Raw genomic sequence first — 14,170 nt, 5'->3', positions numbered from 1 at the left:
CAAAAACATGGGTATCTTGATGGTGTAGCGAAGAAGAAGTCAAGTTTAGTGTGTGTTTTTTTGTTATGTTATGTTGTGTGTGTGTGACAGTGTGAGAGACTGAGAGGGGTTGTGTGCGTGGTGGCGTGCATGATAGCACGTGCGTGTATCCGTGCACGCCCCGCCCCAGTGCGAGGGGGTCTCCCCCGTCTAGAGGGAGGAGCCCCTGGACGTGACATCACAATCAGCCCTCCCATCCAGCATTCATTTACATTTTCTATGGGTCCTGGCTGAGAGTGTGTGTGACTGTGTGTGTGTGTGCTAGTAGCTATTGAACACTTTCCAATCCGAGAGGGAGAATAGAAAATAATTCGAGAGACGCAGACTGAGACACATTATTATATTATCCCAAGAAGTGATTCATTCGGGAGGGAGAAGAGCAGAAGACGCGCCGATGTGGCTCCAAACACTTCTTTGTCATTTTGAATATTATTAAAGAAAGAAGCCGAGTTGGAAAAAGTGTCGTCGGGCTCGAGTTTGAGGTAGGTGTGCGACTGTGCGTGTGTGTGTCTATGTGTTAGTCCTATGATTGTTTCATGAGCGCACCAACAACAAAGCAGCACGTTCTGCTATTATCTGTCTGTCCCGTCGGCCCCAATCTGAGAATCCCATCGTCAAATATTCGGGAAAACAGCGCCTCCGCTGTTGTTCCTCGAAATTAGACTCTGGGGGCAACGTCTGTTTAGAATTTCGATCAACCGGAAAAGGCCCTTGCTTTTCCGCCGAGTTCCACTACTACCGCTGTGTCGCACTGTTTTCATTCCTACTTTCAACCATTCCTTTGCGGAACAAAACATGGATGTAACGGAGGAGGAAATGTTGCTGTTCTACACAATGTTGAACATATCAAACCGCTTCAGCACATTTGTTTGAAATATTTAATCGATCGACGAGATGTTTTATTATGTTTACCTACTGGTTTTGGAAAAAGCCTCGTATATCAAGCTTGGCCAACGGTGTGTTCCCTACTTTCCGAAGCCTTTCCAGAGAGATGGCTAAAGGACGCTATCGTTTTTGTTATATGCCCACTCATTTCTATAATGGAAGAGCAAGTGAAAATGTTGACGGAGCGAGGCATTTCTGCAGCATATGCTGGGCAGAATGCAGACTCTGAAAACATGCCGTTTATTAACATTTAATCATAATAATGCTAGAAACTACAATTTAACCATGTGTACTACTACTTATGCATGTTGCATCATGGCATGCAGAAAAACAGCCAGCTTTAAACTCACGAGTCACAATGCATCTCAGTGCTATAGTATTGTGACCTTATAGATCACCCATTTTGATCAAGTGCTGAGTATTTAAGGGATTAGTGTCTAAAATAAAATACACTGAATGTACTTTTAGTACTGTCAAACGATCATATGGACCCAACCATCCATTAAATCAAGTTTATTATAAATATGCAACACAATTTGAAATTTAGACAATAAATGTAGCTAATGTAAGAGGATTTATATTCATTGATTACACTAGATAATGGGTCCTTGTTGACCTGTAAAACGTAATGGACCCCTTCTCAAAGTTTAAAGCAAAAATATAGATAATACCACGTCTGAAAGGCTTTGTATCCTAATGTGATTTGTGAAACAGTGTGAAAAGGAGCCCCCGCGGTTTCCAAATCAATTCACTTTCAGATTGAACACTAAACCAAAGCTTTTATAACTTTAATTTGTACTGCAAAATACATTTGTTTTACGTCCGTTATATTTGTACGTCACGGACTGTTCTGAAGTTGCTTAAATAAAGGGGTCATTTGTTGGGAAACGTAAATATTAGCACACAACACAATTAACGCATTTGATTGAAGTTAATTACACTTAATCATAACCAACGCTTTTATTCATACTTTGTACTGTACACAGTTTACATTACATTTAGTTTGACGGAGTTTACACTTATTTGTTCAACATAGGACAACATTAGATAGCACTTCCCCGTTTTTTTGAGGTGAGATGGAGATGCAGTTGCACAACGCTTATGTCTAGCATTGTTTCGGTCATACAGTTATTTGACCGAATCGCCAACCTTTTCCAAAATTTCTTTGGTGCGCGAATATTTCATCAACAATTGTTTGCAGCTTAAGCAAATCGATTTCAGTGGATCGTCTGCAACAACAGGTTCTTCGGTTATAGCTTCCAAACTAGTCTCCAATCCCTGATTTGTGAATAAATTAAATACTTGTCCTTTTACTCCATACTTTAAATAATCTCCACAAACTCTACATACATTCGTAATAGCTTTATTTGGTGTTGTTTGTTGACCAGAGGAAGCCATGTTCAATAATAATGGAAGCATGTAGGTTTGCTTCCAGTGGGACGAAATGTCCTCGCTGCACACACATGTAAATCCCGCCCACTAAATGTGATTGGGTGATTGCGCGGCTGACTTCCTGAACTACAGCGTCCATACTTGTAGGCCAGTGATACGTTTCTTTCTACTGCTTGCCGACAGACTAGTTGACGCGAGGCAACAGTCTGTCTTGAGAGACTACGTCGGCCCAGACAGTGCATGTGGGACAGTGGGACCCCCCCTAGTGCTAGCCCCTTTCGGGACCCTCGGTTACACCTTTTCTGTATTTTGAAAATACAGAAAAGGTATAACCGAGGGTTCCAAAAGGGGCTAGGGAATAGGGACCCCCCGATCTGACCGAAAGTAAGAAGAGAAACAACCGCACGAGACTGGCTGGCTGCAGAGAAAAAGAAACTCAACCTTCCCTTGTTTTCTTTTGTTGCTTGCTTGCAGCTCACGATTGACCGACGGGACAGACAAACTGAGATTGCTTGGTATAATTCATTGAACAGCATACATGTGCGGACACTATTGTGTTGTCTTTGAGTTCATAACCAGTTTTTTTAAGCTTCTTCTTTTATCGCTTCTGGCTTTGTTTTTGAATTGGGTCATTTCATTATGAGAAAATCGTTTAGATTAGAAAGGTGACTGGGTTCGTGTTAGTTCTGGTTTGAATTCATGGCGTATGTAAGAATAACATCGCAGCCAGCCATGACAACATTAATGACCACTCCGATAAAACACATGGCTTTAGTCATCATCTCACTCTGACACACACTGCCTGTACTGTCATCAGTGAAATGTCTCCCAAGTGAACTGTCACCCCTAGAGTGAGGGAGGAGGCCAGGAGGGGTGTGTTGTCGTTGATATAACAAGGATGTCAGCTCAGCTGTATAAGGATAAAGTTTATACAGTGCTATTATGAAATAGTTAAAACTCAAAAAGATTGGCAGGTAGTAGACTAAGATTTAGACTCTCGTAGATGTTTTTATCGATTCTGACAGATTGAAAATGACAGAATCGATAAAATATATCTACGAGATCTTAGTCTAGGCAGGTAGTTGCTGCCAATATTTAACTATATAGGGTTAGACTACAGTCTTCTAGTAGTATCACAAGTATGTGCTGTGTGTTTGTGTGCGTGTGTGTGTTGTGGGGGGGATTTGCTGGGTGAAGGGGGTAAACAGAATTGTACCCAGATCTAACTGTGACTATAAATGCACCATGTCTGTGTGTACGGCTGTAATCCATGTAACTCTAGAAGTTGTCCAGAACCGCCAACAAAAGGCTGGGTTTTCGACAGGGCCCCTGTCCTGGGACCCTCCATGTGTGGGGCAAGGATCTTCAACTTCCATCGTTACCGACTCTGTGCTCTACAGCCGGGCACCGGTCTAGTCTCAATGATATGGGGTGTTCAAAGGAAAGAGAAAGTGACAAAGAGTAATGCTATGAATGAGTAAGTTGCCCTGTCTCTCAGTATATAGAGCCAAATAGTGAGTATGAGTATGTGTGTGGAGTGGAGAGGAGGGGAAAGGCCCCGCACATGTGTTAGTCATTTGGTGGGGAGTTTGCAAAACGATTTACATCTGTTTTCTGATCTTTGAACTCCCCTCCTCCTCTCCTTTTTCTCCTGCTCTCTGTCTCTCTTGCTGCCTCTCTACTTCCCGTAAAGAGCTGATACTGTCACACACAGACTGTGGGGTGGGGTGGGGTTGGGGGAAAGCATTATGGAACGTCCTGGCATGTTCTGTTCCTATATTGGACGCCAAGGAGGACAAATCATGACAATTAAAGTATGTGTGCACGGCTCCATTCTAGAATGGAATGTGCACATTGTGGAATGGAATGTCACACCAGTCAGTGGAATGTGTCCACTCTGTGTCCCACTGACTCCCTATCTAAATGTTATCTGTCCACGTAATAAAGTAGCGTATCACAGCCATTAATGTTTACTAAAGTTTAGCGAGGTTTTCAGGCCATGTGTGTGTGTGTTTGTGGGGGGGTTATACAGACAGCCACAGGAGTTGGTGGTCTTTATCCATCAGCGGTGTTGCTCTGTCTGTGCCCACAGACTTCATTAGTCAGCAGAATGTACTGAGCCCAAGCCTAGATCCAGCCCATGCTGCACTATTACTGTGTGTGCGTGTGTGCGTGCATGCGTCACTTCTCAAATCATAGGTAGGCTAGTAAGAGACTACAGTTGCCTTGTTGCATCCGCCTGTAAACATTTCTCCGCTAATTGCTGTGTATGAGTAGTGAGTAAATTTAGTAAGTTTGAGTTTGTTTCATGTGTACTGCAGCAGCAGCTTGCTGACATCTTGGTTCATACTTCAGTATTTTAAGATGTTTAGTGGCATGCACACACAATTTAATCCAGAGTGGCACGCACATTTAAACTTAATCCAGAGCGATTTACATTCAGCAAGAACAAAAAGCATGGCAATACATCACATACATAAAAACTAAGTAGTTATCATGAAACATGCGTAAGCTAAGAACGTAACAGTGGAATATTTATATAATGAAACTATACATATAAACTACACTATTCATATTATAAAGTGCTATGACTACATAAAATGCCATTTTAGTGCTGTCTAGTGTCTACGTAACATGCTATAAGTCTGTATAAAATGCTATCTAAGTCTACATAAAGTGCTATCTAAGGGGCTGGGGCAAGTGCTACGGGCCATGGTGGAGTCTGAAAAGGTGGGTTTTCAGACTACGGTGGAAGATTGGGAGTGAGGCTGCAGTTCTGATTGCAATGGGAAGTGCATTCCATAGTTTTGTAGCCAGAAGGGAGAAGAGTTTGGGACATGTGGAGTGTTGTCCCGGAATGTTTAGTGAAGGTACTTCCAGCTTCCCTGCATTGGCTGATCTGAGTGCGCAGGAGGGTTCGATCATACTTGCAAGATATGGGGGGGGGGGGGCATACCTTTGGTTGCTTTGAATGCCAGCATCAGAGTTTGCCATATGTGAGCTTGTAGATCTGTTAGATTAGGGAAAAAACTGTCGACCTGAATGTCAGGCCCAAAATGAGGACAGTGGTAAAAGATCGGGACATATCGACTCATCGGTTGCATAATTGGCGAATCTGGCGACACTGATGTATTAAAAGGTCAAATAACCGATTATCAGGCAAACTGATACATCGATTGGACTCTACTAATACTGACAATAGGTTTCGTACTCTGCGCGCCTCTTCATCTGGACTGAATAACCCAATGATGCAATGCACACAGCAGTGATGAAATCACAGACTTCCACCAACAGCACAAAGGGCCTGTTTACACCACGTTGTGGTTTTGTTGCCATGGTTTTTAGCTCATGCTGTCACAGTTCAGGTATTGAATTTCTTGACAGCCAGCCAGCCAGGGGGTACGTACTGCCCCGCGGCATCAGACGTACTGTACAGTGTCAGTCAGACATGTCTAGAATGATGTTGACTTTCCTTTGTTTGAGCATGTTTAGGACTTCAGGCGCATGTGGTCCATATACAAGACTTAGATCATAGAACAAAGAGTAATGCTGCATGCACACAGTAAACATGCACGCATACCTACGCTACACGCACTAGTTTGTGTACACACACACACACACACACACACACACACACACACACAGACACGCACAGCTACTCCAATGCATCCCATTGATTTTCTCTCTGTTCTGCAGGAGCTTCAATCACAATAAAGTACCATTACGGAGCCACACACACTCTCATGTAGTCATAGAAGAGAATGGATCACGCACGTGTGCGCTTGCATGCATACATAACAGTAATTGCTGTCCTGTTTCGGGTCTTGTTGGGTTGAAATGTAGGGAAGAGTGGGAGTCTTGAGATCACATGAATTGGATTAAGCTCCTAGTATGAGTCTGAATCAAGATGTATGATGTTACTTGTCTTATTAGAGGAGGAGAGGAGAGCATGCGGACGTGATCTTGTGGAAAGACGGAGCCACATCTTTGCTGCCTGAGGTCAGACGAAGTTGCAGAGTATACACTCGTAATGGCTTCGGAAAGTTTTATCGTGCCACGAAACCCTATGATTACCAGCTGTCCCGTAAGGTATTCATAGAATTGCATGTGTGTGTGTGTGTGTGTGTGTGTGTGTGTGTGTGTGTGTGTGTGTGTGTGTGTGTGTGTGTGTGTGTGTGCAATGGTGGCGCATGCACGATTGAGGGTGCACACATGTACAGTATATAGTATGTGTGTGCTCGTGCAAGCTTCTCAAGTGGCTCTGTCTGTTTGCACATAAAGGATAGATTATTGAGAACAAAGACTCTGTTTCTAGGGCACCTGGTTACCTCGTTATCCACGTCTGTGCGTGTGAGTGTACGCGCTCTGTCAGTGTTCCCACGTGTCCGTCCGTCTTTAACAGGAGATCGCCTGGTTGCCCGAGGTAACAGTTGTTATTGGGGTTCCTTTTATCATCTTTTTTTTCTGTACCAGCATGTAAACAAAGGAGACTCTCCCTAATCCTTCCCAATGTGCTCCTCTGCCAATGAGAGCGGGACTCCCAGCTGTGCTCAGCCAATGAATGATGGAGTGGGGCTGGCTTTTTCCTGTCTTTATATAGGGGTCTCACACATCACAGCAGAACACAAAGCATTGTTCAACAGGAGGTTTCTATTATGGCTAAAGGATTCTTCACGTTCATAAAACCAAACAGTTTTTGTCTCCACCAGGCCGAAGGCATGGGGAGAGAGAAGGCATGGGGAGAGATTATGTTTTGCACGACGTACTTCCATCCGTGTTTCCGTCTGTCTGTGAAAAGCTACAGTAATGCCCGGGACCGTTGACCCGGTCGCTGCCAAACTGTGCAGTGTGCACATACACTCCAAATTCCGAACCTCTGCCCCAAATTGCCTCGCCACCATGAGGCCAATTTTGGAATACTTTTTTATATTACTCCCTACAGATTCTATACATAGCCTACTACTCACTACAGATTTTATCCATACATCATGCAAATTCGTAGTCTATAGTCATGTGATCAACAAGGATCTGTCCAATTGTCCATATTCCATCCCGATTGGCTAAGATTGCCTTCCAGAGTTCCGTGAAATTTTCCACAGACTTTCCTACTAGGCAGAGGAAGAAATGCCACTTAATTAATTCAAATCAGCCTCATGGTGCATGGTGCTAACAGGCCCATTCATGTTTTTATATATAACTGCAGTGATCTGTGTAAAACTTTGTATGCGCATTCCGTAGATGCCATGGAAAAACCTTTGCCATGCATTTTTTCCACATCTGCCTTTTTGATGACTCCTTCCGATTTTATAAAAAAATCATGCGAATCACAAAACACATGATAACACAGTCAGGTAATCAACACGTATCCATTTCACGATTGACGATTGACATCTAAAGCTTGCACGACTGGCCTGTTTAGAACCAAATGCCACAAATCATGAACATAGCGTCCGATTGTGGTGAAACTGTGCATGCACATTCCCACTTGGCTCAGGAAGAGGCCAAGTCGCGTTTTACCTATAACTGCAAACATCAGAAGTTTGTAATTGCACACTCCCTAGAGGCCAACGAAAAACATCTGCCTTACATTTTTCAAATATGCCTCTTATACTGCCACCAGGAGGCCCACTTATCCAAAACACATTTTTGTTATATTAGTCCTTCAGATTTGATCTAAATATCATGCAAATCGGTACACAATATCTTTATAGTCATGTGATCAAGAAGGATCTGTGATTTTGTCCAGCTGTAAACACAATCATTGAAGACAAAAGTGTGTACACAAACATTGATGACATATCATGTATGATGAATGATGACGTATAATGATAAGAGTGCCCCTCACTTCACATGGGTGTGAATTATTTTAAAATATTCTATGGTGGTTGGCTAAGATTGATATCTAAAGTGCAGGTGTGGCCCGTTTTTAACAAAATGCCTCAAATCATGAACTCGGCGTCCGATTGCTGTGAAACTTCCTCCACTACGTTGAAGAACAATTAATGCCACCCTTTTAACATTATACATTATAGCGTCACCGGGAGGCATAAATAAAAAGAAATGTTTATATTCAATTATAATACACTACCGTAATTTCCGGACTATAAGGCGCACCTGAATATAAGCCGCACCAGCCACATTTTGGGGAAATCCCAAATATGTACGTATACAAGCCGCACCGGACTATAAGCCGCAGGTGTTTTAATGTTTAATTACCATTATGTAAAGGTTTCCGCACGGTCGCCCCTTTTCCATCTCGCCCCACTATTACACTGATTATATAAAAGGTATTATTATATTAATTTATCATTGTTAAGTTCACTCTGCATATCCACGGGCATAATAGCATGATGATGCCATTAAAAAAAATGGGCTAAATCAGGAGAAATGTGTTTAATAAAATGAAATTAACTGCTAGAAGGAAGGTCCTAAATTAATTTAATTAAGCAGTGACCGTCTCTGTGTCATGTTATTATTTCTTAATTTTACATCCATTCATCCTGGCTGATTGTTTTCATTATCATATACAAGCCTCTGTGGGCTGCAGTGGCAGCATTCAAGACAGTCCCTCCTCACTCTGCCCAATATTATCCACAGTTTGGTGACAGTCAATGGCGCAACGGAGTGAAGTGATCACTGTAGCCTGCTAGCTAGCAAGCCTAGCATGTAATATTGAATAACCTAGCCATTATAAAGACCAAAGGAACTGTGGTTGTAACTTCATGTGAACATTTAGGCTTGTATGAATTGAATGAATTAACATCCAATCGTTTTTCAACCAGCGCTGGCCTCTCTTCCGTGCCTATATAACTAGTCTCCATTCCAAAGTAACGTAACATGCTAATGCTATGCTGATTCCAGTCGTACAGAGACTTGGTGCATTTAAATTATTAGATATAGTAGATCTATAACTTTGGATCTTGTTAAGATGTATTTGTCCTTGTAAGGGCATATGTGGCACTGCAGTCGTCGCCGTCGTCGTCCCCCCACTCACACGCCTGTCACACCACAACTGTTGCCCTCAGACCAACATACGGTATATAGGTGAACAATTGTCACTGCCAGTTGTATGGAGAGTATAGTTGGGCTATAGGACAGCCTTTGTATCTGACTGGCAGCTGTGACCTCAGACTCACACACACACACACACACACACACACACACACACACACCAGTCCTTGGTCAGGCAGGCCAGCATAAGCACTTTCATTCGTTTGTTTATTTTATTTTTAAAGACTGGTGTACAGATTAGTATGTATTCAAATGACATCCATATGTCATTTGTATGTAAACACGTGTGTGTGTGTGTGTGTGTGTGTGTGTGTGTGTGTGTGTGTGTGTGTGTGTGTGTGTGTGTGTGTGTGTGTGTGTGTGTGTGTGTGTGTGTGTGTGTGTGTGTGTGTGTGTGTGTGTGTGTGTGTGTGTGTGTGTGTGTGTGTGTGTGTGTGTGTGTGTGCTTTCCAGCTCAATAATGGGAGTTTGCAGGTTCATCACATTCCCGTGGGGTGACTCAACGTGGTGTCTGTGCCTGTCCCATTCATTGTGTAATCTGCCTCTGTGGCCTCCCGGGGCTCTTCTCGCAACATGCAGCGACAGGAGCCCTAGCAAAAGCTAAAAAAAATAACATTGCTCAATAATTAGTACAAAGTAACCGCCTGTAAACCGGGACATGTTTCAATGGTATACTTCCCAGTTCCCACAGAGATTAATGGCAAAAGGTTCACTGTCCATAGCATTGACACTCAAGCTATTTTGAGTGCTGTTCTATATGAAGAAAAGTCCTACATTTTAAGAAGGGGGAAAAAAACACTCGTTCACATTTTGTCTATTACACACATAACACACGTGCGCGACTGCACGTACACACAAACGCACAAATCTCAACTGTCCTTTCAATTACATGTATTACTATTTAATCTATTGATTCAGCTCCAGTTCCTGTGTTTAGGGCTGGCTAATGAATACAGCTGCTGGGGGAGCCACTGTTGGCTGTCGGACTGCATTGTACTGCATTTCCATTTTGTTTCGGAGAAAACCTTCCGGTGAAAAAGAAATCTCTTTCTGGCCAAAAAGTTAATTTGATTCTTGTGGTGGAGTGCCTCCACTAAGGAAAGTAGGCTTTGTAATGACACAACCCGTCTTTGTATTGGTGAGTAGCGAAAACGTTATTTTTATTTTCGCTACAGAGGAGAGGCTGCAGGTCAAGCCTTAATTAATTCAAGGAGCAGCAAGGGCATTAGGGATATGGACCAGAGCTACTGTACATAAACATAACCAGCTTGAATACTGTCTCGACTCGACTCCATCATTATTGTCAAATTGATACATAATTCCACAACAACACTGCAGTCACTTGCATAATGTCCTTTATTGTAGACCATACTTCACATCCATATGCCTTCTGCGTTTTTAAAAGTGTTGCATAACCAGTGCTGACAACTTTTTAGTTAGTTAGTTAGTTAGTTTAATTTATTGTCCACGTGTGGAAATTTGTCAACAGTGAAAACAAACAGCAACAGCAACAACACTTACACAATTATCTTCATGGCAAAAATGCAGGTCAACAGTGGCAAATACATGTTTTTATACTGAAAGAAATGGCAGCCTCCATGTATCTTGTTAAAATAATATGCAAAACAACTTACTAGCCAGTCAGAGCAGCGTACTCCTCAAAACCAAAGTAATTAGAGCAGAGTGTTGTTCAACCAGCTGTGAAAGTTCTGTGGAGGAAAGCAGACAGTGGTTCAGTAGCACTGTCCACTGTTTCCCCCACCATTGCTGTAGCCAAGGCTGTATTGGTCAGCACCAGAAACATATACCTCAATAAATCATGTGGTTTTAATTATGTACATGACACCAACATGTCACAGGCCCTGGCCTATACCATCAGGAGAGCGTGCTATGCACTAAGGCTGTATGATCATTATCATATTGTTAACTTATTTACATAATATGATGAACATGCAAGATAACAACACAAAAGGGAATGATATGAACCCCCCCACACACACACACACACACACACACACACACACACACACACACACACACACACACACACACACACACACACACACACACACACATGTAAAGATAAAATCCAGCCATTCACAAAGAGCTCTCCTTGCTTGTAAGCGTTTAATAGCTTGTTTTCACGTTCAGCCCATTCAACCCCTCTTCACCTGTCACAGAGAAAACAAATATGTTATTCAACTCTGGCATGGACGTGTGCATGAGAGACAATCACAATGGCTTCAGCTTAGGATAGGCGTTTAAAGTTTGTTTTGTACCATCAGTGATTTTCTTTTTGTGGTCGCTGGAAAATCTCACAAAAGTAAACCGTTGATGAATGGTTGAACATGATGTTTTATAAAAAAAATATTTTCGTGTTGCCCTCGCAGTGAAATGCCTGTCATATGTATCGTGGGGTACTGTTGCCGGACACACAATATACTTAATTATGAAGAGAGATGCAGCAACGTTTTGCCTCCATACAGTCCACACTGCACAGCTAAAGCTAGAAAACATAATATTTTGTGTTGTACGTACGTAGGCATGGTGTGGGTGTTATGAACCTTTAACACCCCACTTACAATTTCCCGCAACCCAGGGTCTCCCTTGGTGACGACATTATATGGAGAGTAGCTCTCGAGTAGCTCTCAGGGGTCAGTGAGTGATGATGAGCCTCGCCAGGATTCAGCTGCTCTTTCCCCCTCGCTCTCACACACAGCAACCGGCCAGAGTGTTCATAATGACTCAGAGTGTGTACAAATGGATCCTTTTTTACACTGTCGAGAGTTAAATGAACACTCACAGATTTTTTTTACGGTGAACTAGTACTGCTCAACCTTGCTCCGTTCCAGGCGCCCGTTCCCCTCTCCCAGGCAGGAAATAAGAAACAGACCACAACCCCCAAAACGCAAACCCCCAGCATATTCTCGCTGAACCGTTACATTCCCTCTTGTCTCTGTCTTTCTTTCTGTCTATCCTGACCCAAATACTGTACAGTATACTCAACCCCATCTCACAGAAATTCAGCGAAATAGCGAACAGAATAGAGAATAGAGAACCCTAAAATCTGTACATATTACACAACTACTGTTTTGACCACGACTTTCACTAATATGGAAGTGCTATTTCACTGTGGCTGGGTGGGTTCGCGTTTGACATTACTTACTATTCTATTCTCTTCTGTTCAGTCAGCTCTACCGAACTTCGCAACGCTCGACACGGCAACTCGCGGCTCGGTGGTGTCTCCCGTGGCTGAAGTTTGGTAGAGACGGCGCCCAAACATCATTGTCTATGCTCTATGGGGAGGATTTCAGTGTCTGTACAGATTTGGGGGTGTTCTAGGCGTGTATGTAAAGAATTGCAATTCCGTGCTATCTCTCTGTGTTTGGGTGAGACTGGGTAGGTATACATACCACGCAGTGTTATCTTTTCTTGTACCCCCCCGGGCAGACGTTTTGCATAGTGGATGTTTCTACCACAGTTCTTCTGGAATTCAGCGCTTGTCTTCTTGGTTTAAATCCAGGGCAGGTACTGACAGGGTCATTGGGCCTAATAAGCCGGAGAGGCCGGGTCATTAAACCCTTTTTGACTCGTGGATGCAAATTCAGCAGGCGGATGTTTGTTGGGGGCAAAGCTTATGCAAACATACGTACGTACATGTCTACATGATTTATGCGTCTTATGTGTAAATGCGTGGTGCGGACTCGACGTGGGACATGCGCTTGGCGTCACAAGCTGGCCCTCTCTCTCTCGCCCTTCATCCCTGGCCCCCATCCCCCAGCAGCTGTAGGTTTAAAGGCCATGTATCCTTGTGTTTTAATTAGGGCCTCTCCACTTTATGGCTAAATGACCGCTTCATTAACACGCAGAGTCGCAGACTAACCAAAAGCCCTGAGTGTTCTTGCTCTGTGTGTGTGTGTGTGTGTGTGTGTGTGTGTGTGTGTGTGTGTCAGAGAGGGAGGGAAGGTGGGTGTGGGGCTTGCTTTAGGGGTATTGATGACGTAATGTCCCTGGAGGGGTGGGCCGCCCTCCCATCTGTGTGCATGGGAGAGACTTGGGATCTGGTTGAATGAAAGGGAGAGTGAATGAGTGGAGAGAGAGAGAGAGGGAGGGTTTGAACAGGAAAGTGTATGTGGGCAAATTGACTTGCTTAGAATATTTGCCATAATTTCCTCTTTGATGGGAACAATCTTTTTCTAGGTTCATGTTTTATTATATCTCTGATGTCGGGAAGAAACCACCGAAGTACAAAATGTTCATTTTTCAGGAATTCTTATTTTTTTAAGAAATGAAAAAAACCTTATATTTTTGAGGGGCGCTAGCCCCCCGGCCTCTATATTCAGGTATTAGTGTAGATTTCCATCCATCCTACACAAACATTAAATTCCCATTGACAATGAATGGATAATTTTACATTGTGTCTGAGCAAGGGCATAGTGTCTATTTTACGTCAGGATGATGTACGATGATAAGAGCTCACCTCACTTCACACGGGTGTGATTTTTTTTTAAACAAAGCAATAGCCTATTCGCACACAAAGTTGTTTTTGTGACTTTTAATATATTGTCAATTTCTTGCATGAGAGGGAGAGAGGTGGTGGAGTTAGATGCTTTCGCAGACAGTTTGAGGGTCCAATGGAGTTAAGAGATTTTGTCCGAAGCGCTTTTTACCACTTTTCATTGGTTCAATGTTTTTTTTAACCAACAGAACACACAGACGTAAAGGGTGTTCAATAGCACTGACAGCAACGATATATTCAAATGCAAATGGGGCAGGGAATGTTCAATCAAACTCACCCCAAAAAACGCATATTGAGTCTTAAGCTGAGGCACCTGCGTGTCAG

General features: G+C 43.0%; 1 protein-coding gene across 1 annotated transcript in view; it reads left to right on the top strand.

The window, feature by feature from the left end:
- The first annotated feature begins 270 nt into the window (after positions 1-270).
- Positions 271-14,170, top strand: part of fam107b (family with sequence similarity 107 member B) — a 28,335-nt gene continuing 14,435 nt past the window's right edge. The window contains exon 1 of the mRNA XM_080761061.1: positions 271-521. The gene's annotated coding sequence lies outside the window, so the exon portion shown is untranslated. The remainder of the gene's footprint in view (positions 522-14,170) is intronic.

Source organism: Protomyctophum bolini (assembly GCF_963924005.1).
Source record: "Protomyctophum bolini genome assembly, chromosome: 4".
NCBI classification, from domain to species: domain Eukaryota; kingdom Metazoa; phylum Chordata; class Actinopteri; order Myctophiformes; family Myctophidae; genus Protomyctophum; species Protomyctophum bolini.
The sequence above is the reverse complement of the archived record's forward strand: the minus strand, read 5'-3'. Positions and strand labels throughout refer to the sequence as shown.